The following is a 27,237-nucleotide window of genomic DNA, read 5'->3' on the forward strand; positions in this document are numbered from 1 at the left end:
CCCTCCTCGTGTTTGCTTCTCCAGGAACATTTCTGGGAACGGGGTTTTGTTTGCACAGAGGTTTGGAAATGGCTCTTTGCGTGGAGGCATTCTTTTAACTTGCAAGTGGATATGTGGCTGGTGTAATTTGTGCTCTGAATATTTCTCTTTGTAAAAAGTTTGCCATCCAGTCCAGGAGCAGAAACAATGCCAGATTAGTTAGATGACCTGACACAAGCCCCACACAAGAAATAGCTGAAGCAAATAATTTGGTAACAACCCAGAAGCTGAAATCTGTTTGCATAAAGCAGACAAACATTTTCAAATACTAAAGAATAAGTGTCAGTGTCTGTGGGTGAATGAAGCATGGACATAAACTGAGAATAAAGTAATTGGCTAAATTTTTTTCTATACATGTTTGATTTGTTATTCTCTGCACCAGAACGTTAGAGAAGGAAATCAAAGGAGCTTGAGTCGGGAAGTGAGAGCTGCTCTCTGCGGCTCTTCTTCAGTCATAGTGTGGCGGCAAGGTACCACCACAGGCTCCTGAAGGGGAGAGGGTAATTTCTGCGGGCCCCAAACCCCAGAAACAGATCCCCAGCGGAGATAACTTACCTCACACAGGGCAGCCAGAGCAGGAGCCAGGACCGCGGCCACAGCAGCTTGAACTGGCATTATGCTGGCTGTTTAATCAGCTGTTTCCTGTGCGGGGAACAGGCAGACCAATCATGGTGGCCGTACAGGCAGCTGCGGGAAAATTTAAAAGCCCCGCCGGAACCAGGGTGGGCAGAGAGCCAGAGAGAGAGAGTGCTGGTGGACAGCACGCTAGGCGTGCTGCAGCTCTGGCGCGGAAAGGGAGCGAGACAGCCTGCGTGGCTCCCGCAGGCAGCGCAGGGGAAACCTTTGAGCCCCCTGCAGGAGGCAGAGCAGGGGAAGCTCTCCAGCTCCCCGCTAAAGATGAGCCAGAGGAAACCTTTAAGTTCCCTGCAGGCAGCAGGGCAGAGGAGGCATTTGAGCCCCCTAGAGGAGGCAGGGGTAAAGGAGACGGCTCCACAGCCCTCTCCTCCTCAGGGGAATATTTCTTCTGAGGGGGAAAAAAACCCCCAAAATGGGTAAAAGCAAAGAGATTAGGGAAGGCAGGCCACGGGCCATCTTACAGGGCCGAAAATCACCATTTACGGATATCCACCCGTATTTGCGAGTGGATGGGGTGTAGGGAAGGTGGAGCCCCGTGGAACATCGCGCCAAGCAACTGTGAGTACTGCTGTCTGTCGGGAGGCCCTCCTGGGAAGATCTCCACTGAAACCCCCCTCTCTTGATAGTTTAACATCCAAGTCATGGCAGGCGAGTCGAGGGGAGGGGCTACGCGCCCGACAGGCCGTGCAGCACGTAAAGCCCAAGCGATCACACACAGGTTTCAGTGTGTGGTGGTATATTCTCTCTCTCTCTCTGTCTCAGTCCAGTCCTGACATCTTGTACAAGCCTTTCAGCAATTTGGGGGCAAACTGTCTTGCCTGTTTTTGTGGATTTTGCACGTTCGCTCAGCTAGGTTCTCTACATTTCCAGTGCCTTGATTTAACGTAACTGTGATAAGTAATACAAGATATTAGTCCTGTTGAACCTTCAGTACATGCAGCTGAAGATTTAATGAATCTTGGATCCATACGTTAAGTGGACTATTTTTTTTTGTTTGTAGTTGCCTTTCCAAAGTCTGCTGAGTGCCTTAAACATGTACAATTCAGTGAGAAATAGCAGTCTTAAAATCCACAATTGCCCTATAGAACAGTCTCTTTAGTAAACTAAATTGCTTATCGTTAGTGCAGTTTGTTATCTGGAAATAATGTGCAAGAGGATACAACAGAAGACGGGTATAATGTATTCTCCATTTGGAGTAGCAGTAGGGGAGATCTCCCAGTCTTAAAAGGTGTGGTAAAAAAGGGTTTAAGTGGATTTTACAGACAGATTCTGGGGTCTTCCCAGTTGGTTCCAAACAAATTGATCCCTGTGACTTTAGGCAATGGCTACTTTTGTACTGTGAAAAGGTTTGGTTTGAGGTGGGTGGGTTGCTGGTGGTGGTGGTATTTCCTTTTCACAAAATGTCACTTTGTGATGCCATTATATTCCTAGACTCTGGAACAGGATGATATTGCAGTATTTGACTTTGGGATTCCCAAACCATCACTTTCATGGCAGCGTTAGAGTTCTCCATGATTCTTTTAGATCTCTTGGAGAACCTTTCATTCATCAGGGCAAGAGGAATGAAGCTATAACTTTGGTGACAACATGACCATAACCACATGTAAATGTTTTTCTTGCTGGTTGGGTCAGGATTCTTAGTTGACTGTCCATTTTACTTCCTAAGGTCCTTGAGTAGGAAGGAGACCCATGTGTGTATGAGTCAGTTTTATAATGTTTTCCAGGTGTCCTATTATGCACAATGTGGTGACTTGCATACGCTTGGTCTGTCTGGGAGACCGCTTCATAGTACCACTGAAGAGACCGTCTCCTCCCAGGTCATGATGAATATGCAAGAGGACCAGCAATTTCTAGTTTGCCCCTTGTACTCTGAAGAAATGGATGTATTCCCCCTCCTAAAATGTGCAGTTATATGACCTTGCCGTCTCAATGAAAAGAAATTCCTCGTTACCATTAATTGTCTGGCTCTGCACATGAAAGCTGGACGGCTGAGAGTAGCTGCTAATTATCATCTGTCTCCACCAGGTGGAAACATTGTCACAGCTTTTCTAATCTGATTTTAATTTCTTGACATTCTGTTCCAGGGAAGTAAACTCAAAAATATCTTGTTCCCTCCCAACCTTCCTTGTCCATTAACTTGTTGATAGCCACATCACTAGGCTTGTATTTCAAATTGCTCTTTGCAAACCCAGAACATGATGCAACTTAATATTTTATTTAGTCCTTTTAACTGAATTATATAGTGTGATTAACATGAAAATAACCGGTTATAGCCAATGTTCATAATGTACCGCTCTGATCTGTCTTGTGTATATATAATCTATTTTGCATATTTGACAGGGATATCACCCATTTTGAAGTGGAAGCCTTCTCGGCTAAGTACAGCCAAACAGCCCAAGGCAGAATTGATCCAACCTTTGTGGGTCTCTCTAAGCTATGAAAATTGGATCGTGAGCAAACTTAACACACATTCGTCTTTGTGGGGGAAGAAAGCAAATGCCTCTACTGGCCAGGGGCGTGCTCCTGCACACATCCAGCTTGGCAGCTGAGCATAGCTGAACGGGACTATCCCCAGATGGCTGTCAGACACATGACCCTAATCCTCTGCTGGCACCACAGACCTTCCCCTGCACTGAGCCCTCGGCTTCCAGAGTTGGTAGCCATGGCAGTCCCGGGGGGGAGCAGGGGTGGGAGGAAGGGAACAGAAGACCCCCCCCCCAGCCAGAGCCCTCCCACTTAGGGTCTGCACAGTGCAGGTGGCCCTGCAGTGAAGGCTTTTCCTCCATAGCCTGGTTTTGCTCACCGCGGCCCAGCTAGGCAATAGTCAGGAGGAAAGTCAGGCACCAGATGAAAAGCCCCCAGTGCAGGGGATCCCCCCCGTCCTGTGCAGACCCTAGCTGGGGGGGATGTGGGTGGGGTGGGAGGGCTCTGTTACCCCACTCGTACCCCTGCCCCCCACAGCTAAGAGGATGGGTTTAGCATGGGGGCAGGGCTGGGGTGATCCCCTAGCTGGGCTGTGGGGGGAGGAAAGCACCACACTGTGCAGATCTCAGCTTGGCTGCAGGGAGGAAAGCCAGGCTACAGGGGAAACCCCCCTGCTGTGGGGCCCCCATGCTGCATAGCACCCAGCTGGGGAGGGCAGGGTGGGAGGCTCTGTTTTCCCCCGCCCCCATCCCCTTCCTGGTGCCAGTGCCCTCCACCATCTAGGCTGGGGAGCAGGGTCTTTGCTTCTTCAGCTCTGTGACACCCTGGTGGGGGGAAAGCAGATAGTGGGGCAAAGGCAAGCCAACCCCCCTGTGATTGGGGGTAGGCAGGAGAGGCGCAAGGCATGCTGGGGGACTGAGAAGTAACTTGAGTTCAGAGGGGATGTGGGATGGAAGTTCCATAGACTAGTTTAACCTAAATCAGTGAAGTCTGATACTACATCCATCCAGGTCTATTTAAACTAGTTTCAGCCAGTTTGAAACTGGTCTATGTCCCCTGAACTTCTTTTCTGTTACAGGTTCAAACCAATTTCTGATCACTTATACCAGTTTGTGTCATTTGTGTCCCTAGCTTTGGTGTCTTAAAATGATTCACGGTAATCTATCAAGATGATGTTGAAAGACAGGAAACTAAATAGCATTGAAAGCATAGATTTTTGTGACCCCTTTGAAGTCAGTGGCAAAACTGACTTTAGTTTCAGTGAAGTCCGGATTTCACCCATAATGTCCATCCATCCAATGGGGCCAACTGCAATGTTTTAGATGCGAGTTTTTTCAATTCCTTTCCCCTGTGTTTCACTCATGTAAAGATAAACTCACAGTCTCTTCAACCTTGTTTCGCTTTTGTAAATATTGAGTTCTGTGCTGCTTGTGTGACTGCCTTCAAGTTGAATGTTGTACTTTTCTAGAAAGTGGTGTATTTTGGGGTGTAGTGATTTGCCCATGCTTTTGACCAAGACTGCACAAAAACTCTCAATTCCTTGGTGTGAGTGATATGAGAGAGCATTACATCTGAACTCTGCAACCAGGGATCAAATATTGCAGTAGCCTTCTCATTCACTTTCTTGGAATGGTTCTTTGGACAAAGCCTGAGCGCTCTATCTGTAGAGGAAAAAGTTGAATTAAAAAAAAATTGAAAAAACAGAGGGAAATAGAAAAAGGCTGATTTTCTTGAGTAAATTACTTTGCTGCAGATTCATTTTCATCTCTACTGTCAATCAAGAACTTGTCTACTCTATTGGTGTTATTCAGTAATCCATTTGGAAACATCTACCGTATTGAAAAGCTGATGTGAAGGTCAGTTTGTGGTAGATTTTACTTTGAAAAACCAGCATGAATTCTGGAACATCAAATTGTCAAACAAGTGAAGAAAATGTGCCATTAAGCTACTGTAAACATCTGTGCCAACCCTGCAACCCCAGAAACTGGCAGAAGAAACAAGGGGGAGTTCTCACTTTTATACAGAAAATCATAGGAGTGAGAGTCACAAGCCAACGGGCCAAAGGGAAGGACCAGGTAAAAGGTAAAGAAACATCAGCACTGTGGTAATATATACTCAGCACCTTAATTTCACCCCATACCTCCGGAAGGTGTCTCCAAACAAGTTTTTACTCCCTAGAGTCTTTAGTAGCCTGCAGCTGCTCCTAAATCAGAGTTCAGCTCCTTTAGTTCACAGTCCTGGCTGATAGAGATCTCCAGCTCCACTGTGAGCTCCTCTGTGTAGGGCTGACCAGGTTCCATGTGCACATGGTCTTCTCTCTTCCCCTTACTCCAGCTTCAAATTTCCTCTTCCTTATATATTTTTTGGCCTCCCAGTCTCTGGGGGTGTCTGGGCCTTGCAGTCCTAATTCATAACTCTGCAGACTGCTCCATGGTTCCACCTGCTGTTACACACGTTACTTCCACATTGCATATCCTTTTATTCATCATTGGCATGCATTGATGTCAGGAGACCATGGAGATTACGCCTTTGGTGGGTTACTGGGTACCACCACAGCTTGAGTGGCTGAGGAGTCTGATGCGTGACAAGCAGACCCTCCACCAAGATGCACATATGGACTCAGTTGAGCTTGCATTGGTGTGCCAAGTACCGTTTTGTCTTGCCTGCCTCTGACACCTCTTTTTTATCTCATTGGTGACCCTCTTTATCTCAAAGCAGTGTATGCCCTGTTTCACAGTGGCTTTCCACTTGCAGCGGTCCAAAGAAATTGATGCCCAGTGTTGGGCATCAGTGCACAACTTGTGAAGGTTTTTGTTGCTGATGTCAACAAAACAGAGTTTGGGTCATCCAAGTTGATGTATGCCAGTGGCCAGCTCACCATAGAGTATATCCTTGGGGATTTGGCCAGCGCTCATATGATTCACATGTCCTAACCAATGGAGGCATCTTTGTCTCAGGAGCATGAACATACTGGGTACCTTGGCCCATTCCAGAAGAGCAAAGCTGGAGATTTTGTCATGCCATGTTAGGCCCAGAATACGGCAGAGACATTGAAGATGGAAACTATTCAGTTTTCTTTCTTCCTCTAAATAAGGAATCCATGTGTCACTGCTGAACAATAGAGAGCTAAGTATGAAAGTATAGTAAGTGGACATCTTTGTCGATTGAGTGGGCACTCTGTTTTTCCAACTCTTTTGAAGTGTAGCCATGGGGAGTTGCTTGTCTTTCCAATGCAAGCATTAATTTTAGCTTCCCAGCCAAGATTTTGAGAGACAGTGGAGCCCAAGTAAGTGAATTTTTCAACCATTTCCAGGCTTTCATCATTTATTCTAACTTTAGGAGGGTGGTCAACTTGTTGACCCATGACTATTATCTTCTTTAGGCTAATGGTCAGACCGAAATCCTCACAAGCACAAGAAAAGTGATCCATGAGACTTTGCAGTCCTGCTTCTGAATGATTAACAAATGCTCTGCCAGGGTGTTTGGGGTTTGGGGCACGTGGGGTGTTTGAGGAGGGGTGGAACGTTTGTTTCTCAAAAGGCAACACCTGTTAAAGTGGTTTTGGATTACTGGTCCTCACTTGTATCCCACTCTTACTAATGGCTCCATGTGCCACAGCTTGGACAATTGCTTTCATCAGCGGGCTGAACTTAGTAGAGGGGGACAGTTCTCGTTATTAAAAGCTGCCCTCTGGTTACCACAATGGCAGCTGTGGCAGAAGAGGATATTTCCAAATGGCAAAGCTGATGGAAGATGATGACAATAACCACAACCACTACCTTGTGGATTGCCTCGGGAGAGATGAAGGCTAAGGGAGTAAACCCTGAAAGAATCTGCAGTGGAGCTCCTAAGGCAGTTATGCAATTATTCAGTCTTCTTCCTGGCAGCTCCTACAACATTCCCCGTATTAGTTCTACCTTTCCAATGGATAAACCGGCAAAGCCAAAAGGGTGATTCTGACATTTGGGTAACTCTTGATGACCTAGAAAATGCCCAGGCTTTTGTGCCCTGGAGATGTTACTCCAGGCTTTGCCAATGTGTTGAAACAAAAGGGAGTCAACAGTTACTGGTAATAAGCCATGGATCAATTGGCATAGATCCAGGTGCCAGGGGTTATCTCTGATGGTGGGGAGAAATCATTGCACCTCATTGGAAAACTACCGCCCCCCTCAAGCTGGGCAGTCCCCAGCCAATAAGGTGTCTTCCTACTATAACCTACTGCTTCAATGGGTGCTTGGAGCTTAGAGAATCAACTTGGAAACAGATTTCTATCATGCACCACCATCTACTACAAAAAATGCGAGGAAAAATCTTTCAATCCTAAAGATTGGAACCCAGGTATATCCAATGACCTCCAAACTGTTCACGACGCAGGCAAAACTCCAGTCATCAATGCAGAACTGCGGAGACTGAATATTAATATTGCTGTTCTCCAGGAGACCAGACTACCAGACACTGGCTGCCTGAAAGAAAAGAACTATGCCTTTTTCTGGTGTGGTAAACAGCCTTAAGAAATCAAAGAGCGTGGTGTTGGCTTTGCAGTAAAAAATAAACTGCTGTTTGCAATGCAACTCCCAAACAAAGATTAATGGTGCTTTGGCTCATTACTGCCTCTGGTCCTCTCAGTCTCTTATGTGCATACGCTGTAGCTCTCACCACTTCATCCAAATCAAAGGATTGCTTCTATGATGAGCTTCGTGCCTTAATCAGTAATATTTCACCAAATGAGAAAATCCTCCTGCTCGGGGACTTCAATGCAAGAATTGGTGCTAAGCACACTGCCTGGCCTCACTGGGCTCCAATAGTATCAGAAAAATGAGTGAAAGCAGACAATGTTTGCTCAAGCTGTGTCCTTGTAATTAGCTACGTATAATGGATTCTTTCTTCAACATGAAAACTCAACACAAAGTATCTTGGCACCACCCATGATCTGGACACGGGCATAGTTTCATAGTAGTTAGGGGTCAGAAGGGACCTGAATAGATCATCTAGTCTAATCCCCCGCCACTGGTTGGAGCACACGCTGGGATCACATGACCCCAGACAGGTGTTCATCCAACCTCTTTTTGAATATACTCAAGGTAGGAGCGAGGACCACTTCCCTAGGAGCATCACCTCAACCTGATTATCCCCCACTCACAAGACTTCTGTGATGCATAGCCTTTACGTATCTCAATAAATGGGAAGAAAAGTGTAGCCTCAGCAAAGTATCATCACATTTTTTTGTCAAACAAATTGATGATGATTTCTGGGTTTTTATGGTAGCTTCAACAGAAAAAAAGTACTTTATGAATATGTATGAATGTATCTTTTTAACAATCTATGTGGATATTGTTTTTTTGGCTTTAAAACAGGGATAAAAGGATAGCGGGTCTCCACGCTCACATTACCAGGCTCTGTATACTGGCATATCATATCTGAAATTACATACAGTAACATAAAGTAACAATCCCTTTAGAAAGGGATTGAATTCAGACAACAAAGTCTTCTGTGGATTTGTTCATTAATCTCTTTTCTGATCACTACCAATAGATTTTTTTTTTTTCCTTTTCCTTTGGGGGTTTATGTTTATGGATTCTTTATCCTAGATCTGAGAGCACTACACTTTGTGATCTACTTCTGAAAACATTATTAGAGTAGTCTTTCTCCTTCAAATTTTGGTAGTCGGAATTGCACATTAGTCAAAAGAGAATGATAACTTTCAACTAGAAACAAAATGTTTGATTCTCCTAAAGAGTACATTGCCATTGCTTTTTGTCACAAACTCTAAGATCCCTGTTATGATCTATTGATCTTTACTTGTATGTTCACCCCTGTGCGCTAGCATTTTCTCTGAATGTTTGAGGCTATGGCATACAGCTTCTAATTTAGCAGGAACATTGAAAACATGGCCACTTTTAAGCATGTGAATTGTCTCATGTGGGTCACAAATGGGAGTTGTGCATATGTTCAAGTCTCTTGCTCGTATGTATGAATTGCACAACTTGATGTGAGTTGTGCATACGTTCGTGTCTTCCTCGTGTGTATGAATTGCATTCTGCTTGTGTTAGTCACTTCAAGGAGGTCTTTTTATCTTTAGCACATTTAGTTAATGGCATTTAGCAAATGAGGCAGTGTTTCAAATGTACCTATAACAATTGTAGAGAACCCTTTGCTGTGGGCACCCCCCCCCCCCCAAATTAATCAAGCATTTATGCATTATTCTCCTGTTTTGCATGTGTATTTTCCTAGGATGGGGTTCTGTACCTCTGCCCTTGAAGAAAATGGGGAATTCTGCTGAATTTGTAGGCTCAATCCTGCTCCTGGTGGTGTGCCTGTAAAGGATTTGACATGTAGCTGAGCACCCAAGCACGTGTGCGCATTTTTGGTGTTACCTTTAAAAATTACTTCTTGAGTAACATGATAAGGGTATGAATGCTCTGAGCCTTCTTCTGTGTAATATTGGAGATGGCGTGTGAGGTCTTAAAGACTTGGTACATTTTATTATGTTACCAATCAAACTCAGAGTTTGTCCAGAAAAAAAAGGGGGAGAAGACCTGACTGATGGTTCTCTGACCAAAGCTACCAAAGGAGAGAAGAATGAAAATGAATGGGGGTGGGAATTGTGGGGCAACTGCAGGAGAAACAATTCTGCACATTAAAATTATGTATGCTTTTTCAGCTGGCTTGAACTGTTATCAGGAGGCATCTGAAACAAGGTGAAATTTGTCATTTCTCTTGGACTACAACCAAGGAGAACTAATTATCAGGAAAAGTTTTCCCCTGCAGACTGCAAAATTAGTCTTTAGGTCAGAATAAATGATAATGAGAGAGTATGGTTATTAAGTCTAATGCACGGTTTCCAGAGAATAAATATAAAAGGTCATTCAATAGGGTATTATAATACAGAAGCTTTCAAGCTTGTACAGTCTGATTTGGTTAAAAGAAGATGCTAAATATTTAACAAATTTGCATCATACATACTTCCCCTATCTCTACCGAATCATTAAATGAGACTATCTGTGCTCCCAAGAAACTTTATCATGAGGAGTGAATAAAAAATGCTTATACTTTTCATATTTCAGAAGCCCAAGTTATGGGCTATTCTTGGCAAAAACAAAAAGCAGGAACAACAGCAATGGGATCATGCCAGTCAAACATTTATCAGATGGTGAATTACCCAGTATTTTGTGTCCAACAAGTGATAGCCCCTGCTCCAGCTTGTTGGAAAAATCAGATTAGTACAGTTGTTATAGTTGTCATGCTTCCAGTGGCTCTTTTGTGCTGAGAATGACTGGCTGCTGACTTCCTTTTTGGGTCTTTCCCATTGATCTTGCATCTCTGAGGCCAATGGGAGACTCGCAACTTGGGAGCAGTAGAACTTTGAAAACATGTGGAATCTCTGTCCCACTGAGTGCCACGTGTTCCCTGAACACCAGGGCTGTTTCAGGGGGTATTTGCACATTGTTTTCTGGGTGTGTCTTGGAGGAGATGGTGCTCAACACTCCCTGCTTGTCTGCTGCTACTCACACATGGCAGACCATGAATGGGATGGTGAAGCTGCTCAGGGATCTGCTTGTGGTTGCCCTCCAGATGCATTCAGGGAGGTGCAATTTATGACTGGCCAGCAGGGATACCCCAGTGTATATTCTCCACTACATATCCAGATTTGGCATGTGCAAGTGTGAGAAGGTAGCTGGGATATAACTGGAACCATATGTCCTCTGTGCTAGGGACAGAAATTACATGTAAACTGGTTCAAATCTGTAACATAACAGAAGTTCATTGTGCATAAACCACTTTCAAAATGGCCAGCTGGTTTAAGATAAACATTGATGGGTGTAGTATTAGACTTCAGTGATTTATTTTTAAATTGGTTTATTGGACTTCTGTCCCAGATCCCCTCCAGATTCAAGTTAACTCTCAGTCCCCCCCACCCCCCAATCCCAGGATACTTTGCATCTCCGCTGCAACAGTCCCCGCCACCCCCAGGGTGGATGGGCTACCCTTTGTCCAAGCTGTCTGCTCCAGCCAAGCAGGGAGACATGCTCTAGTGCCCCCTGGCTTTTGGCTTGGGCCACTGCAGGCATCTGGCTGCATTTCTGTTCACTTGCTTATTGATTGAATCTATACAGCTTAAAACAACCTGTGAAGATTAAATCAATTCAGCCTTAGGCTTTTTGACTGTCTATACTTAGCCGTGATGTGTTGGAGGTATGCTATAGACATATTCATAGGGACCTAACAGCTGCCAAATCTTGTTGACTTTCAGTTGATTTTAGACCTCTTACTTTTTCTCCTTTGAATATTGTAGGACAAGAGAAAAGCCACAACTGCACTTAGAATAATTGTTCTTAAATTATTTTTACATTTTCCTTTTATTACAGTTTGAAGTCTGCTATAGCCCTTTCTCTTTCTTTGATTTAAAGTTTTAGGATAGTGACTTTCAGAACCCATGAACATGTATGGGAACTGGCCCATCTGCAAGGAAGAAAGCAAGGAAAATAGAGACACCAGATTTGTGGTGTGGGTGGTGTTTAGGCTCCATCTATTTTCCACAGGTCTCTTTGGATGGAAGGGGAAGTTTGCCTGCATTTATATATAGCTTTTTGTTTTAGTAAATATAAATGAAAATGGTGTCTGGAAGCAATGCAGATGATGAAATTGGTCTTTTTGACTGAGCAAGAATGAAACTTTACTTCAATACAAGTCTTGGACTTCTAAGCAACTTGCTTGTGAAATTTAATTTGCTCATGGTTTTTAGAAATCATTCAGCTAAAGCTTTACTGCTATTACATAATACTATGGCTGATTAAGGAGAGATAGGGAAAATTTTATTATATTCAAAGCTCATACATTGAGTTTAATATAGTACTTGTTCTGGTATTAAGGTCTTGGGTACTGTTATACTTGTAGCTTAATGGGAAGTACCATAGCCTCGGACAGCCCAAATCTCCCTTGACCTCACTCGGAGTCAACCTTGAACAAAGACTTCGGAATTTGTTTAAATCAATATAAGCCCAAACCAAAATCCTGGTTCCTTTGGGGAAAAGTTTGCATTTAGATTGATCTGCATGACTGGCACCTATTTTTCTATGGAAATCACAAATTGAATCTTAACGCCAAAAGTCTTATGACATGAACAAATCTGGGTCTAGGCTCCTTAGGCTTAAGTCCAACACTGTCTTGGGTTGATTTCTGTAGTCGTTCATCACCTGACTTAGGAGGTTGCTAGGAGTACTGGGGTTGGAGTGGTCTTTTAGCCACGGTTGTGAAAGAAATGTGTGAGAGGAACAGATTTTTTGGTGATATCTTTTATTGGACCAACTGAAAAGGATGCTTTGTGCACAAAAGCTTGTGTAACATCTTTCCCAGATGTATGGGCGGTTCAATTTAAGAGATCACCAGAAAAAAAAACCCTTGTTTCTAGGATCTCTTGCACAGTTCTCAAATTAATTCCTGAAGTTCATTGTTGTTGTTGTAATTATGCATCCATGGCAAGGGAGCTGTATATCCTGTGACATCTTGGCAAGGACCTTGCAAATGATGAGGCTTCCTCTGAATAACTAAATGAGAATCATCTGCTAGGGTCAAGGCTCTGTGATTCTTGGAGATAGGGTTATTTTTGGCCTTTTTCTTTTCTGCTGCCTTGGCATTACATACATTTTGTTCATAAGCACCTCATTTTCAAGGAAATGTTTCTTCTATTTTTTGCTTTAATCTTATGCAGAGATTTTAAGAAAAAAACATTAACTCAAATTCTTCTCAGGTGGAAATGTTATGGTTTGTTTTTTTTTTTAACTACAGTATGGTGGATAGAAAAAGCAGCCAAAATGTATATAAATGAATGAAGATTTTATAATCAGATCTGCATTTTGTGCAATTTTCCAGTACTTCCTAGTTATGTCTGGGTTGTAAATTATTGTAAGAAACAAAAGCTGCTGAAGTATGTGACCATGAAACTATTAAAGGTCTTTTGAATTTTCGATAAAACTTAGGCTCAAATAAAATTTGACTTTATGTAGTGGTTCTATCATTTATGAGGTCCTCTTAATGTGGTGCTTAGTCAACAGACATAAAACAAAACGCTGGAACAAGGTTGGAAAAAGAAATGCTAGATAATCACATCATTTAAAAACTATAAAAGTTTTCAACTTGAAAGGAGAAAGAGTCACCTATTACAAGAGATCAGCTACTTTTTATGATGTGCCATAGTTCTGGGTGTATTGGAGAAGATATGTCTGGGATTGAGGAATCCTAAAATCCAGTGAGCCAACTGGATGAACATATATTGCACTTATAGCTGAAATACTATGAAGTCTGTCATACTGTAATGAAGTAGATGTTAAGTACTACACATAGGATGGTGATGACTTTGCACTAGGTCAGACCACATGAAAGCGGTTCAGTTTTGGCCTAGTTATGGTATTTTTAGCTGTCAAACTTGCATGTTATCATGGGAGTACAAGAATATGCTACTTCTAACCACAGTCATGCTCTTCTCATCTTTCTTGATCTCTAGAATCTTGTTGAAAACCGATTCCTGGCAGGGAATATACCCAGCATTGGAGAACTATAGTAATTCCTCTTTGCTTTTCTGAATGCAGTGATAAACATCTCCCTTTTCAGGGCTAAATTAGTAAATTAGGCACACATTTGGAGCATAAGAGTTATACTGGAAGACAAATTAGTGCCCATTATGTCATGCTTCCTTCTGGAACATGGAGCCACAGGTTCCTGATTTTTCTGCTGTTTTTCTGCTGTCAACAAATCGTTGTCACCCAGTGACAAAATATATGGTGAATGAGGCAAAGGATTTCAGGAAAAGAGAGGAAAGTCTGCCGGTTAAGGTATTTGCATAGTATTTATCATACTGGAGTTTGCGACTTTAATAATGTTTTTCTAATGTGATTCTTGTTGTGTTTCATTTATATGTGCAAGGTAGTCAACAATGCTGTGATGGATGTGTTTTGCCTAGCGAGATGGCATTTCCTGTGAATAGGACTTAGTAACATTAGTATATAACATACATCATCTTTTCTATTAGCATAGGTGTTTCATGTCTTGACAGAACAAAGTTATGTGGAACTAGTAGCTGCTGATGTCCTAGTTTCTTTTAAATGAATTAGCATTAGCATTTCACAATATTTACATGCAAGTGCCATTTAATAGATGAACTTTTACTGGGGAATATTTTTGAATTCATATCGGTTTAATAAGAAAAGCCAGCATCTCTAAAAGGTCCCTTGCCTGTATGCCTGGAGTTGATATGCTTGTAAAACAAGGTGTTTGGCATTCCTGATTACTTGTTCTCTGACTGATTAATCAAATCTTCTTCCTAGCTCCTACTTGGCGATCACCTTTTGAATAGTCTCCTTTCTTTGTGCAGGACAGCTTCATTGAATTCACACCAGCAGGCCTGCAAACAAAGGCTCCTTTGTCATTTAGAAAATGCCGCGAGTCAGTGTCTTGTAGTTCCCTGTAAGCAGCAGCAAAGCAGTGATGATACTCTGAAAGCTGCATTAAGCTAGGACCTCAATTTATATACATTGGCATAACCCCTGGCATGAATGACTGGTGCTTCCAGCGACTAGGGGGCACCACGGCAGCAAGTGAGGACTCTCTGCAGCTGCCGTCGGCCACATCAGCAGCAAGGGTGGGGGGGTGGGTATGGGCGGCAATCACCTGCAGAAGCTGCCGGCAGCTTCAGTGGCCGCCAATCTCATGGGGGGGGGCACATGCCCTTCTGTGTCCCCCCATGCATTGCCTATGACCCCTGGCTTCAAGCATCTTGGGTGCTAGATGGTGGAGGAAGACGAAAACCACCAGGAAGCAAATGAGAGAGATGACCAAGAGATGGGCTAGCAAGGCATACCGATTCAGAGGTATTCTCTTAAATGAGGCCCAAACAATATTAAAAATGGAATTTGACAATTAAATATTTGGAGATAGAAGCTTAGCTGATGTAAGCTGCTTAAAATCAACAGATCTAGATCTTTTTCTACCAACTGAGGACCTTGCATTTTTTTACTAGAGTGGGAGAAAGACAAGCTCACTTTGTTATTGGTCTCTTTGCTTTGGACATCAGTTCTTATTCACTTTATTAATCAAGTCTTTGTTTAATAAAAAATCAAACAAACAAGGTGGGAAGGAGATCGATCATTTTGTCTCATCAAATAGACACTCACTCTCTCTCTCTTTTGTATATTCCCACACAAAGAATGTTGCTAACATATGTTTATTAAGGTTTCCTAAATGAATTAAGGAAGAGAATCATTAAGCATCAAGAATAGTAACAGGTAAGGCCAACAGAATCCAAGCCAAACTCAATTCGCATCCCTTTAACACCCAAACTTCAAAACTCCAAATACAGCCTGTGCTAGCTTTCATAAATCAGGTCAGGATACATACAGGAAGCTTCTCAGTTTCACTCGGATACAGCCCTGACTCTGACCTCACACCAAATTAACGCGTCTTATTGACAGACATGACTTTCTTTTCCCTGCAGGACTGTCCTATTGCTTCCTAAAAATTTGAGGTTGCACATAAATTGAATCACTTTGAAGGTGGCAGGGGGGAAAGTAGGGAGGGGGGCTCGGCTATTTTGTTTTATCCGGGAAAAATGGGGTTTTGTTGAAAACCGTGTTTATTACAAAATTTTAAATTTTGAAAAAATATTCAGGTTTGCACCCAGAATTTTTTTAATGAACCTGTGTGTGTACAGGATGTTTTCTTGACATAATTATCAGTGTTTTGCAGGGAAAAAAATCATTTGTTGTCCAACTCAACAACATGGGTGTGCTTTTGAGAGTTTTGGAATACAATAGGTGCGTACTTCAGTTCATCACTGTCAGCATCGTAAACCAGTTCTGGTTTTGAAATTTTATTTAGCAATTTCCATTCTCTAGTATAAATGAAAATTGCTAGAACAAGTAAAGCTACTAATTGTGATAATTATTCTTAAGAAGCAAAAACCTAGCCTGTGTCTGACTATTAGAAGTAAGCCATATGGCAGCTGAAGAGATTTTTTGGGAAAAAAAAACCAAGTCTAACTTGCCTAGCAGGAATGACTTTTATTTCCCATCTGCCAAAGGCTGAATGGACTGAATCCTAAGGTTCCCCCCAAAATCTTTCACTAATAGAGCTGGTTAAGAATTTTCTACTTGTTAGAAAGCATCATTTTATTGAAACAAATTGTTTTGGATCGACCAAAAACTTGGTTTAAAAAAACCAATTCTTTCTGTAGGAGATTTCAGCATTGTTCCAATTTGATCCGGAACAAAATTAACGTTGGCAATTTTGTGATTTCCAGCAGAAGGGAAATTCTGCGTTTTTCTCTTGCTTTTGTCTTTTAATGGGAAGGCGACAGTAAATGAGAACAGTAAACTTACACGTTAATTTGCAGTGCGGTAGACAGTCTGTGCTAGATCCCCATGCAGACATACTTTGTAGTATATGTGATGTAACTTTGACTTGAGATGCACATTTGAATTGGTGCAAACAAGCTAGTACATTGTAAATACTCTAGCTTACTGTGCAATAACTACCCTATGAAGACCAACACTACTACTACTATTTCATCTTCATGTGTCCTTGGCATAAATGAGATGTTTTTTCCAGAATCACTCACAAGCAATGGCTCTTTCTGTTGCTACAGCAAGGTCTTTCTTCGGACCGGTCTCATCAAGGAGTCGGCAAACAAGCAGGTGCTCCGTAGTCTGCACTTCACACTCGCATGTATTCATGTCATTAGTTAGCCCCATTTGATCATGTTTGTTTTTGATCTTCCAGTTTGTGTATGCAGGTGATTCAGGTGTAACTATGTTGGCCACTTTAGATTAGTCCCTTTGAGTAGGTCCTCCTGCGGTTCCAGGTCCATTCAGGACACCTGATTACACATAATCTTTCCTTCCATAACCTCAGTTGACCCCGTCAGCCGTTGTGTCCAAAGGCACAATGCTGGTCACAAAAGACTTTTGTGTTTTAGGCTGTTTAGTTTAAGACAAGCCCTAAGATAAAGTGATATAGGTTTGGTGTAAAAGCACATGATTTTTCTTCAGAAAGAAGATTTAACTTCCCGTAAAAGCAGCAGCTCTCAGGGCAGCCCTTAACTGTGTGGCATCCCTAATAGCATCTCCATAATTCATGAGTGTTTTGTCCAGTCTTGTTTTAAATGAAGTAAGTATTGCTGCATCTGCAACTTCTTCTTTCGAGATTGTTCCATAGTCCTATAGGTCAAAGAAGTCCATACGACTTCTTTTATTTTCTTCTTACCATCTTCAATTTTCTTTGGTCCATTTCACAACATTTTATTTCTGGCTATGCTTCCCAAAATCGAAAGGGTAGAGACCAGAATAGTCTCCCCAGGTGATACAATTCACCTTTCTGTTTTAGTTTTTTCAGTCTGAAAAACATTGCTATTTGAATCCGTTTCCAGCTGAGGTACCAATGACCTAAGCAGAAGAGACCAAAAGATAAACACCTGCTTCCCTGCTGTATAACTGAAAACATATTTTCTTTTGATTTATTTAAAAGTGTCACAAACATTTTAAATTCCCAGCTTCTGTCAAAATACACGTGAGAAATAGGGAAAAAAATTGAAGGAAATTCTGAAGTAAAAGTTTTGTGATTTATTTATAATAATAATAATACCTAACTCATACATAACACTTTTATCTGTAGACTTCAGAGCATTTTTGCAAAAGAATGAAATATATCACATTGAAATATGTATTTTTAAATGAAAATGTACAAGTTTGCTTTTAGTGTATAGTTTTGATATCCTGGGTCCCAGGATACATGTGTAATAGGCAGCATCAGCAAGTGACCTACATTAGTGCAAGTGTTTGGACTTGTTCCTGTATTGAAGAATTTGCCTACACTTAGAATTGCAATATTGCAATCACTAGCAAGTGACTAATAGTGAGTTTTTAAAATTACCCATTGCAAAGCACTATGTGGTTACAGAATATTCTGAATATATCTCATCATATGCTAATCATTTCTTATGCTGCTGATTAACTTTTTTTATCCTGGGGTGCATTTAAGCATAATTTTATATTTCAGTGGCAGAAGTGCTATTTCGGGAGAATGAAATCAGGGAAGGACAATATTTGGAAAGGAAAGGAGTTGGATAGGTCTCAGAGTACTTTATATTTTGCCCATGTATAGGCCAGCGATTAATTCTGATGTTCGTGTTCTTTAGTTTTGGTGTTTTTTTCCCCCTAAACTTTGCTTTTTACATTGATTTTTTTTTATTTTTTTTATTTTCCCTGTGAGATCGTTAGTAAATTTTGATGGCTGGTTGTCTTGTGGATTGATGTTTAAAACTGACAAGGTAATATAGCAGTGCACTCCAAATAATTGTTATGCCAGTTTTCATCTGGCATAGCTGAAAACAACAATATAGAAAGGAAATAAGAAACCAAACCACTGTTATGCTTCTAATGGCAGATGCATTCAATGGCACACTGCCATGCATGTTGAACATTGTTTTAAGCAGTAATTGGATACTTGTGAAATTGTGCTCAGTTGAATACATGTAATTATGTTATTTTTGCTATACTTCTGATAGCTTCGTGGCCCAATTCGGTTCCCATTGAAGTCAATAGCAAGATTCCCTTTAACTTCAAACAGTAGGATCAGGCTTCTTATCTAGACTAAAGCCATTCAGAAATGCCTGTTTCCTTCAATGAATATCATTCAATAAAAACCCTACAGAATCTGGTGACTTCTTTTACTTCTAGCCAGGATGAAATGAAGGGTAAGAAAAAGGATGGAAGAAAAGGATGACTTCATGCTGTTATATAAAGCCTACCCCTACTTCTCAGTTTCATTGTTTCAGCCAGATAGATGTATCCTTGGGGAGGAAGTTGAGGGGAGAAAGATGTTTCCTCTAGGACCAGGACCAGTTTTATTCATGTCTTTGAACATGAGGATCAGCCTCTGGGGTTCCAGTTCCAAGAAACTGGACACTGTCTTTATTGAAGAGTCAGAGCAGAAAACAGTATATAAAAATGAAATATTGCTGTTGTTTTTAGAAAAGAAACAACCCAAACTTCACGAATGTGATCTTCTCCACCTGGTTGTGCTTATGACTTACATTGTGGCTGGAAAAGAAGCATTCTGAGGTGAGAGAATAATTTAGTTTTGAGAAATATGCCATCAGGTGTGTCAGCATAATATGTCATGTTTTTATAAATACACACATGTCCACTGGGATCTCACCAGGAACCATCCAATTTTTCACAACACATTCCTTTTTTTGATGCATTTAATTCAATGTTACCACTGCTGTCCACTCTTGTGTGGAGCAGAGCTCCATAGTTTTCCATTTATACAAAAATAAGAGAGCAAGGAAGTGTTGCTTTAATTTCTAATTGTTTTGAATATTTTGTCTGGTCCATGAATTACAGCCATTTTATCTGTATTGCATCTTTCTAAGACAATTCTAATAAGTATTTTCTAAAGAGTGATAATTATGCAGGGAATAAATTTGACATGACTTTCATAGCTCAGCTCAAGAAGTTGTAGACTTTGACACAAATAGGCCACGAGTACAGTGGATAAAGCAACATTTTTTTTTTTTTTTTTTTTTTTTGCACCGTTAATATGGACATTAGAGCAAATGCGTGCAATAAATGCTAATTTAAACTGGGCTATAACAAGGATGTAATGGCCTGACTTCTTGTATGTTTGCAGTTTTGAGAGTTGCAGCCAACTTTTGAACAGGAGCCATCTGCTAGCATAATACTTTTAATGATACATATACTTGAAATTCTTTTCACATGCCTTCCAGGCTCCTCTAGTAAAATAGATCAGAAAGAGTATTTGGCTCAGTTGTTGGGTATGTCTGTGATCTACTATCTCTATTGTCATCTCAAATCAATATCTCTCAACACTTAAGAGAATTCCCTGGAGTTTTAAATTTTATACTGTTTTTCTTTATACCCTTCATAAAAAAAAAAATTGTATCAATTTCAATATAAATTTCAACAGTGTCACTTAATTTGGACTGAACAAGCAACTCCTTGGCCAAAGCTTGCTTAACTTGCTTATGAGAGTAACTCCACTGATTTTTTTTTAATAGGGCAATAATAAGACAACCTTTTTTCCTCTGACAACTTCATTGGAAGTAGCAAGTGACAGTACGAAGGTGCCTTTGTGTAACAGAGCTGAAGAGTTTAGCGTGAGACTTGGAAAGCTAAACAGAGGCTAAACACATTTGAAATGAATGCGAATTAAACATCCAAGTTGCACAAGCAGTTTTGAAATCTCAGCCTTCAGTTCCGAGTCAGTATGTGGAATAATGTGTATGTACAGTGAGAAACACGAGACAGTGTTGTCAGTTTGTTGGGGAGCCCCTAAATGAGCGCATGCCACATTGGTGTACCTTTACATAGGTTTCATTTCACAAGTTCAAATGAAACGTAGTGGAATATACATACACTGTTTCAGCTGATTTTGACATACAGCCATAACTAACCCAATTAGGAGAAACAAAAGGAGATGAAAGCAGAGATAGCTAGGGCCAGTTTGAATATAATTGCACACCAAAAAGATTTATTAAAAGAGCACAAGTAAGTTTGCAATGTCAAGCACTTGGAAGTTAGGGAGAGCTTCAGTTTAAGCCAACTTTCAGCTCTCCTGCAAGTATCCATCTGTTATTCCCTGTAAATCTTATTTGCAATTCTGGTAACATATAACATCTCTATGTAGTTAGTGACCTCTTGATTCATTTAGTAGTGGAGCCATCTTTTTTTCTGTTTTTTGTAACTAATTATGCCCAAAGCGTAGGGAGCCACTCAAATTGAAGAAGTCTGATGCCAAGATTATTTATAAGATCATAACGTATTTATTAAGAATTTGGTTTTACCATTGCTCTCTTAAAGCATACAGTAACTTGAAAGCTATAGTAAGCCTTTTGCACAATGTGTGATAAATGCTAAAAATGAATGTGAAAGCTGTTTCTGTACTGGCTTTCTGCCGAGTCTGGCACCACCCCGAGGAAACGTCGTGCACACTCACTATGCACACCCAACTTTAAGCACACGTCCAGGTGCCACAGTCAGGCTCTTTGTGTTGGAAGAGCCTGAGCATGGCAGTGTGGCTGCCGTGTTGCCCAAGACCTGAGTGTAGGCATTCAGTGTAGGAGAAGGAGAAAATGGATAGAGCTTTTCTCCTCATAAGTGGTTATGGAGGTCAGCAGGAAAGTGGAATATATACAGTTTAACTTCTATTTGTAATCAGGAAGCTAGTTTTATCTGCAAAAAAAAAAAAAAAAAAAAATCCTACTCTGCCATCAGATATCTGATTGCAAGTACTAATTGCAAGTCATCCTGCAGTTTCTGGTGCTTCAGAAGACAGGAGGAAATAACTAAGACCTAGAGATAATGATGGGCAGGAGTAGGGTACAGGGTTGATAAACTGAGGTAGATGGACTATTGGTTTAAGCTCTTTTCCAGAGCTTCAGAATCCAAGGGGGGGAAAGAAAAACAATGAGAACATCACAGAGATAGGATTTAGGTTGTCAGAAAAACACATTGATCTATAGAACTGAGTTTCTTTGGCTTTATTTTAAACTCAAGGCTTATGAAAGCTTATAAACCAGGAGGAAACAAAACTTGTAGTGTACTACTTGAGGAGGAGGAGTGGATAGAGGACTTTTGGAAATAGTATCCAGCAGGGATTGGCAGAAACATTGGTGGGAAATAGATTTGCTGAGCATTTTAAGTAGATCTGAAGCATGAGAATGCTCCGGCAGAATGATTTTAAATAGAGGTAAAGAAAATGAATAGCATTTCTATGAAAGAGCAAACTAAATCTTGGCAAAACATTTCCACTCTTAAAATATCAAATCTATTTCTTATTAATGCTCTTTTTCCTGGTATCAGTGTAGCTTTCAAAACTATGTACATACGTATATTTAAATCTGCCAGATTTCAAAGGAGTTTATTTTTGAACCTTCTGAAAACTAACAGTTTTGCTCATTTTTTCCCTTTAACAGCCACCATTACTTTTTAGACATGTAATATATTTATAACCTTGGGATGCGCGTGGGGGTGGGGGGGTCGGGAGAATCCTTGCAATCTTTGTTTATACTTGTTCAGGCAAAGCACTTGGGACCAAATTCTCCAACCCCTTGTGTGAAATTAGCCACATTTTGTTTTCAATGGAAGTTTTACCATTAAGATAAGAAAGGATGCAGGATTTGGCTTTCTATGTTCATCTGCAAGTGATGTTAAGGCTAGGTACAGACATTCAAAAAACCAGAGGTGGAATCGCTCTAAGATGCTTGGTATTTTATAAGTGGTGTAGTTGAGATTGGTAGTGAACCACTAATTATGCTAGCAGATTGGTAGTAGAATACACATCTCCCCTTTGGTACTGGTGGAGAAATCTTAGATCGGGCTCTGCCATTTTTAAACCAGTCTGCATAGAGGGGAAGTATCACCTCCTTGGATCTATTTGTCATGCATCTGCTAATGCATGATAAAGTGCAGTTAGCTGTGCTGATGATTTCATCACGCTGACGACTCATGTTCATCTTGGAGTCCACTATGACTCCGAGATCCCTTTCCGCTTCCCTTTCTTTGCGCAATACCTTAGTTCCAAACATAAATTACAACAGTAATCATTGCCCTTGGCATTTTTCATTCCTTTCCTGTAGCCTATTTTAATAGCTCTTACCAACACAAAGGAAAAACCATTTATTTTTTGATTAAGCAAGCCATGGTTAGCTTTCTGTTTGTCTAACTGTGAAGTATATTTGACAGATACACTGACAAGTTGTTTCTACCAGTGATACGGGCTACAGGTTGGGATCCTCAAGTTGAAGTGCAGCAATTAATGTTTTTATCAACCTATTTTAACAAAAAGCCTAGTGTTTCCTAAGTTACTAAGGAGGCCTAATAGGAAGACACTTCCCATGATATGTAGATAATAAGAATTTCTTTATAAGACTGGAAAACTGAGTGTCCTTGGAAAGAGCTCTAGTGTTATTTGAACTATTATATAATGGCATGCACAAACTGGCCGGGAATACCAGCTAATCAGGTTCTTGGAGAAAATGAAGCTGCAACACATTCACATACTTGATAAATTGTACTTAAAAATGATGGCTTTTGACAGAATGTACCTGAAGGTTGAGTTTTAATAGGATTATATGAGCTGTAGCCTTTCTACAAAGCACTGAGCTTCATCTGCTAAATTTGTATGTGCTTTTAAGAAACAGAATATGTTATTAGTGCCCCTTATGGGTAAGACACCAAGCCATGGCTGGAGTTCAGAAGCATATATGCTGCTCTTAATTACACTGTGACTGTTATAAATCCAGATTTAACTCATTTGAAGCCTTGGAGCCTAACAAGGAGTAGAATGAAGCCTAAGACTGCTAGATCTTTAACACATTCCTGTTGGTTTAAACTTACTATTTGCCAATGCTTTCTCAGATACTCTTGCAACACTGGCAGTTTATAGCTCCTACTGAACTAAACAATGAAATGTAACTTTTATACAATTTTTTTTAAGTTGCTCAAAACTTTACTAATTTCCTTTGAGACAGGAATGCCCTATGCTAGTTTTTAAACCCAAGCTAGTTTTTAATCGCCTAACAATGCTTCTACTGCATTTCACAATGCAGTGTAGCTATGGCACCATGGAGATCAGTGTGGGAGAAACTTAAGTGTATAGTTAATCTCTGATGAGCTTGATGCTGCCACAGATATGCTGGTGTAATCATTGACTGAAATATGGAAGTACTTTGGGGTGCAGGGACTGGAATTCATGACTCCTCTTTCCAGTTCAATCCAGTCCAATCAATCATACTTTCTCCCTTTTTCCAGCCCACTGAATCTAATTCACTTATGCCCAATGCAGCTTGTCAGCAGAAGGGAGAGTCGCCCCATCCCAGAATCTGCCTAATGGTTCACGCACTCGCCCAGGATGTGGGTTTGAATCTTCTCAGGTAGCAGAAGAGATCGAACCTTGGCCTGCCATGTTCTGGCTCATCAGTATACTGTGGTGTAGAAGGGATCACCAAACTTGCCTTTTCCTCCAGCTATTTTTGAGATGGGGTGTGTTGAGACCGTCCCTCTGGAATGGCTTATGGACTGTGAATCCAGAGTAGAGGGAGCTGCCTTAAGGAAGGTGCTTACGGTGCAGGGAGGTCAGGTCTAAGATGTGGGATAAGAATTTCCTCTCACTCACTAGCGTAGACCATGTCCTCATCAGTGCTTTGAAGTTTTGTCTGTTCCTTTTTGAGGTGATGAACTCTCTCCATATCACTATATATGCAGAAGTCAGGGGAAGGTGGAACATTGTTAGTCTTCAAGGACACTTATATGTGTGACAGACCTCTGCTCTGATGCGTGCTAATTAGCACGCATTGGAGGAGATTCAATTAATTAAGTCTGCTGGAGTGGTCTAATGAACATACACCAGCAGCTTCTGGATCGTGCATTTAGCATCGCTGTGCTTCAAAATGGCGGTGGGGCGCTTTAACTAAAGCTTGTTGAATGAGCTTTAAAGCATCCATGCTGCCACTTTAAAGCATGGGATGCTGAAGATACATGATGCTGCGGGCGCTTTCATTACAGCGGCTCTCAGAGCCACTCTAATTAAAGTGCCCCACTCCATTGCATAGCACATGTAGAGATGCCCAAAGGTGCTAGTCTGGTCTACCTTCTGCTTGACCTCACCTCACCCCTTTTCTGCTCATGGGAAGCCTAGACATCTGTTTCGGGGTTCTGGAATCCACTGTGAGGGAGAGATCTCCACAAGTCAGACATGGAACGCTCCATTTGGTGATGTCCAAGTCCCTTTCTGCAGCTGGGTTTTAATGTCTTTGGCTTAGATCTCCAAATGGTATTCAGTGCTTTCAATGAACTATAATGAATAGTTGTTGGGTAACTAAATATCTTTGCAGAACAAGGAGTTTTCACCTCTGTTCACCATTTACCTTTGGTATAAAGGGCATGAGACTACTTCCTTTGTCCCACCCTCCTCTGTCTTGTAAAGTTCCTCAAGGCATACTGTATGTTTGTATGGGTCAAGAGCAGTAGGTGTTTCTGCAGGGAATGGGCATGGATTAGAACAAGCAGCCAGTTGGGTGAGGTTAAAGGATTTGAACAGTGTCATCTTTGTTTTTATGGACTCACTTGTGGCAGTTGTAGATGCCCAGGTTTATTCCTTTAATCTGAATGCTTAATGTGAAGTGCAATATTTTATGTGCAGCCATAGCTTATACGTTAGCAACAGAGCCTCTCTAGTTAATGAACCATATTCTTTTTCACCTTTGTCTTCTTGACATCATTGATTCCCATTTTGTTTACTCCTCCCCAGGGTCAGTAATAGTTCATAAGGAACATGCTATGAATGAGAGTCCTTCCAACATGCAGGACTCAAGGTCATGCAACTTTATTATTAATTTGGCAATAAAGCCTGATGACCGCTTGCTAAAGGATTTTTCAGAGAGGTCAAACATGAAACAACATATGGCATCTTAAGTGGGAGGTAACAGTTCAGGTCTGAATGCAATAACCCCTTGTTACAGAGAAGATCCAACTAGTCCTGATATTGTGGTCAAAATATATTCTAAATCTTATGAGATTTCCATCATTTTGGACTGACCTCAAGGCCTACTTGGGAACTTTTGAAGCCACTAAATTGTATCCTGAACCCCTTAAATTTGATTCAACTACAAACCCAAACACCCTGCTTATAACAATAGCCTAGTTTAAGCCTTTCTGAGCAAACAGCCAGTAGGTTGCTTAGGTAAAATACTATTTACCAACATTATTGCCCATCCCGTCATATATTGGAGAAGCTGCCAGAGGCCTAATAGGGAGATGTATACATTTTATATGTCTTACTCAATGTACAAAATTTATAGTCCGTATAACTCCCTAGTTGCTGTCTCACACTGCTAGGGACCCAATTAGGCTTCCTCTTATGTTTTATAAGAGTAAAAATCATTTCAAATGAAAGCTTTATTTATGTCTGCAAAGGCTGGCATCCACCAGTTAAGGGAGTCATCCAGAAACAATATATCTACTGCTTACTGAGCCATGCTAGCCCCATACTAACTGTGGAAGAGGAAATGTGGCCATCTGCAAAAATACATTAGAAGCAATCTACACTGTTGCTCTCAGAGCTTGGTGTGAGCAGAGTCCATACAGGGATCCTGAAGGTAAAGAGGGAGGTGATTGCCTTGTAGTTGCCAAAATATTCTGACAACGTGAACAAAATGAAGCTACAATCTTAGCTCCAGATCTCTCATTCCCAGTTGGAGCTGACCCTTGTTCATGGCTCTACTCAGAAGTCTGTAATCCTATTCTGTCTCTCCTACACAACCCATAGGCTGCTCATCCTAGAATACCGAGAGGACCACACATCACATCCTGTCCATCCCTGCAATGGTTCATGCTGGAGGGAATGCCATATTAATGCTGTGCTAGATTCCCTGGAGAAATCTAGCTGAGGGGATCCGGTTACTTTTTTTAGAACCCTTCCATCATCAGAGCGGTGATGTGGAAGGGCTAGAAACTACCCTGGAAATAGGGCTTGCTTTCTAATATTTGTGTATTTTATGCTGGACTCTTTGCATTCATTTTTTGCTGTGAGGCTTAAAGAAAGAAGGTAGTAAACTGTTCCTGACACATGCTGAGTGCCCTCAAAAACACTCTGACTTCACTGACGAGTTGATGATGAGTCAGGTATGAAACATATATATGTATATAGGTATATATGTAGGTATATAGGGGTGTATGTAAATAAATATGAGTGTGTATGTATGTGTATGCATAATCTGCCTCTTAGAGTAATAAAAAAGAAGACTTGAGTAATTAATTTGGACATGTATGCAAAAATAACAGTTGCTAAGGGACAGGTAAAAGGGTACCATTTTTGGAGAATTAGTGGGGCTTCTGCATGTGGAAAATTAGGATATATCCATTTCCTTGTAAATGGTTCATCTGGATGATGATGTGGCAATTAAGTATTAAAAAAATAGCCAACTGGATTACTTTGCAGCAGGAATTACTTCTGAAAAAAAGTACTTCTGAGCCATGGCAGAGCTGCAATCTGCTGTCTTCAGCCCCCACCTGGGGTGTAGATAGTGGCTCTATCCTGGCTCCCAGATGCTATCATCTGCAAAAAACC

General features: G+C 41.1%; 1 long non-coding RNA gene across 2 annotated transcripts in view; it reads left to right on the forward strand.

Annotated features, from left to right (window-relative positions):
- The window catches only part of LOC132252232 (uncharacterized), a 109,090-nt gene that overhangs the window by 45,913 nt on the left and 35,940 nt on the right, over positions 1-27,237 (forward strand). Inside the window, exon 1 of one of the 2 annotated variants that reach the window (XR_009464130.1) lies at positions 19,125-19,208. The exons of the other annotated variant lie outside the window; for it this stretch is intronic. This is a non-coding gene — a long non-coding RNA (uncharacterized LOC132252232). Of the gene's footprint in view, positions 1-19,124; positions 19,209-27,237 lie in introns of those variants that run through there. 2 annotated transcript variants of the gene reach the window in all.

Source organism: Alligator mississippiensis, chromosome 8, assembly GCF_030867095.1.
Source record: "Alligator mississippiensis isolate rAllMis1 chromosome 8, rAllMis1, whole genome shotgun sequence".
NCBI classification, from domain to species: Eukaryota; Metazoa; Chordata; order Crocodylia; family Alligatoridae; genus Alligator; species Alligator mississippiensis.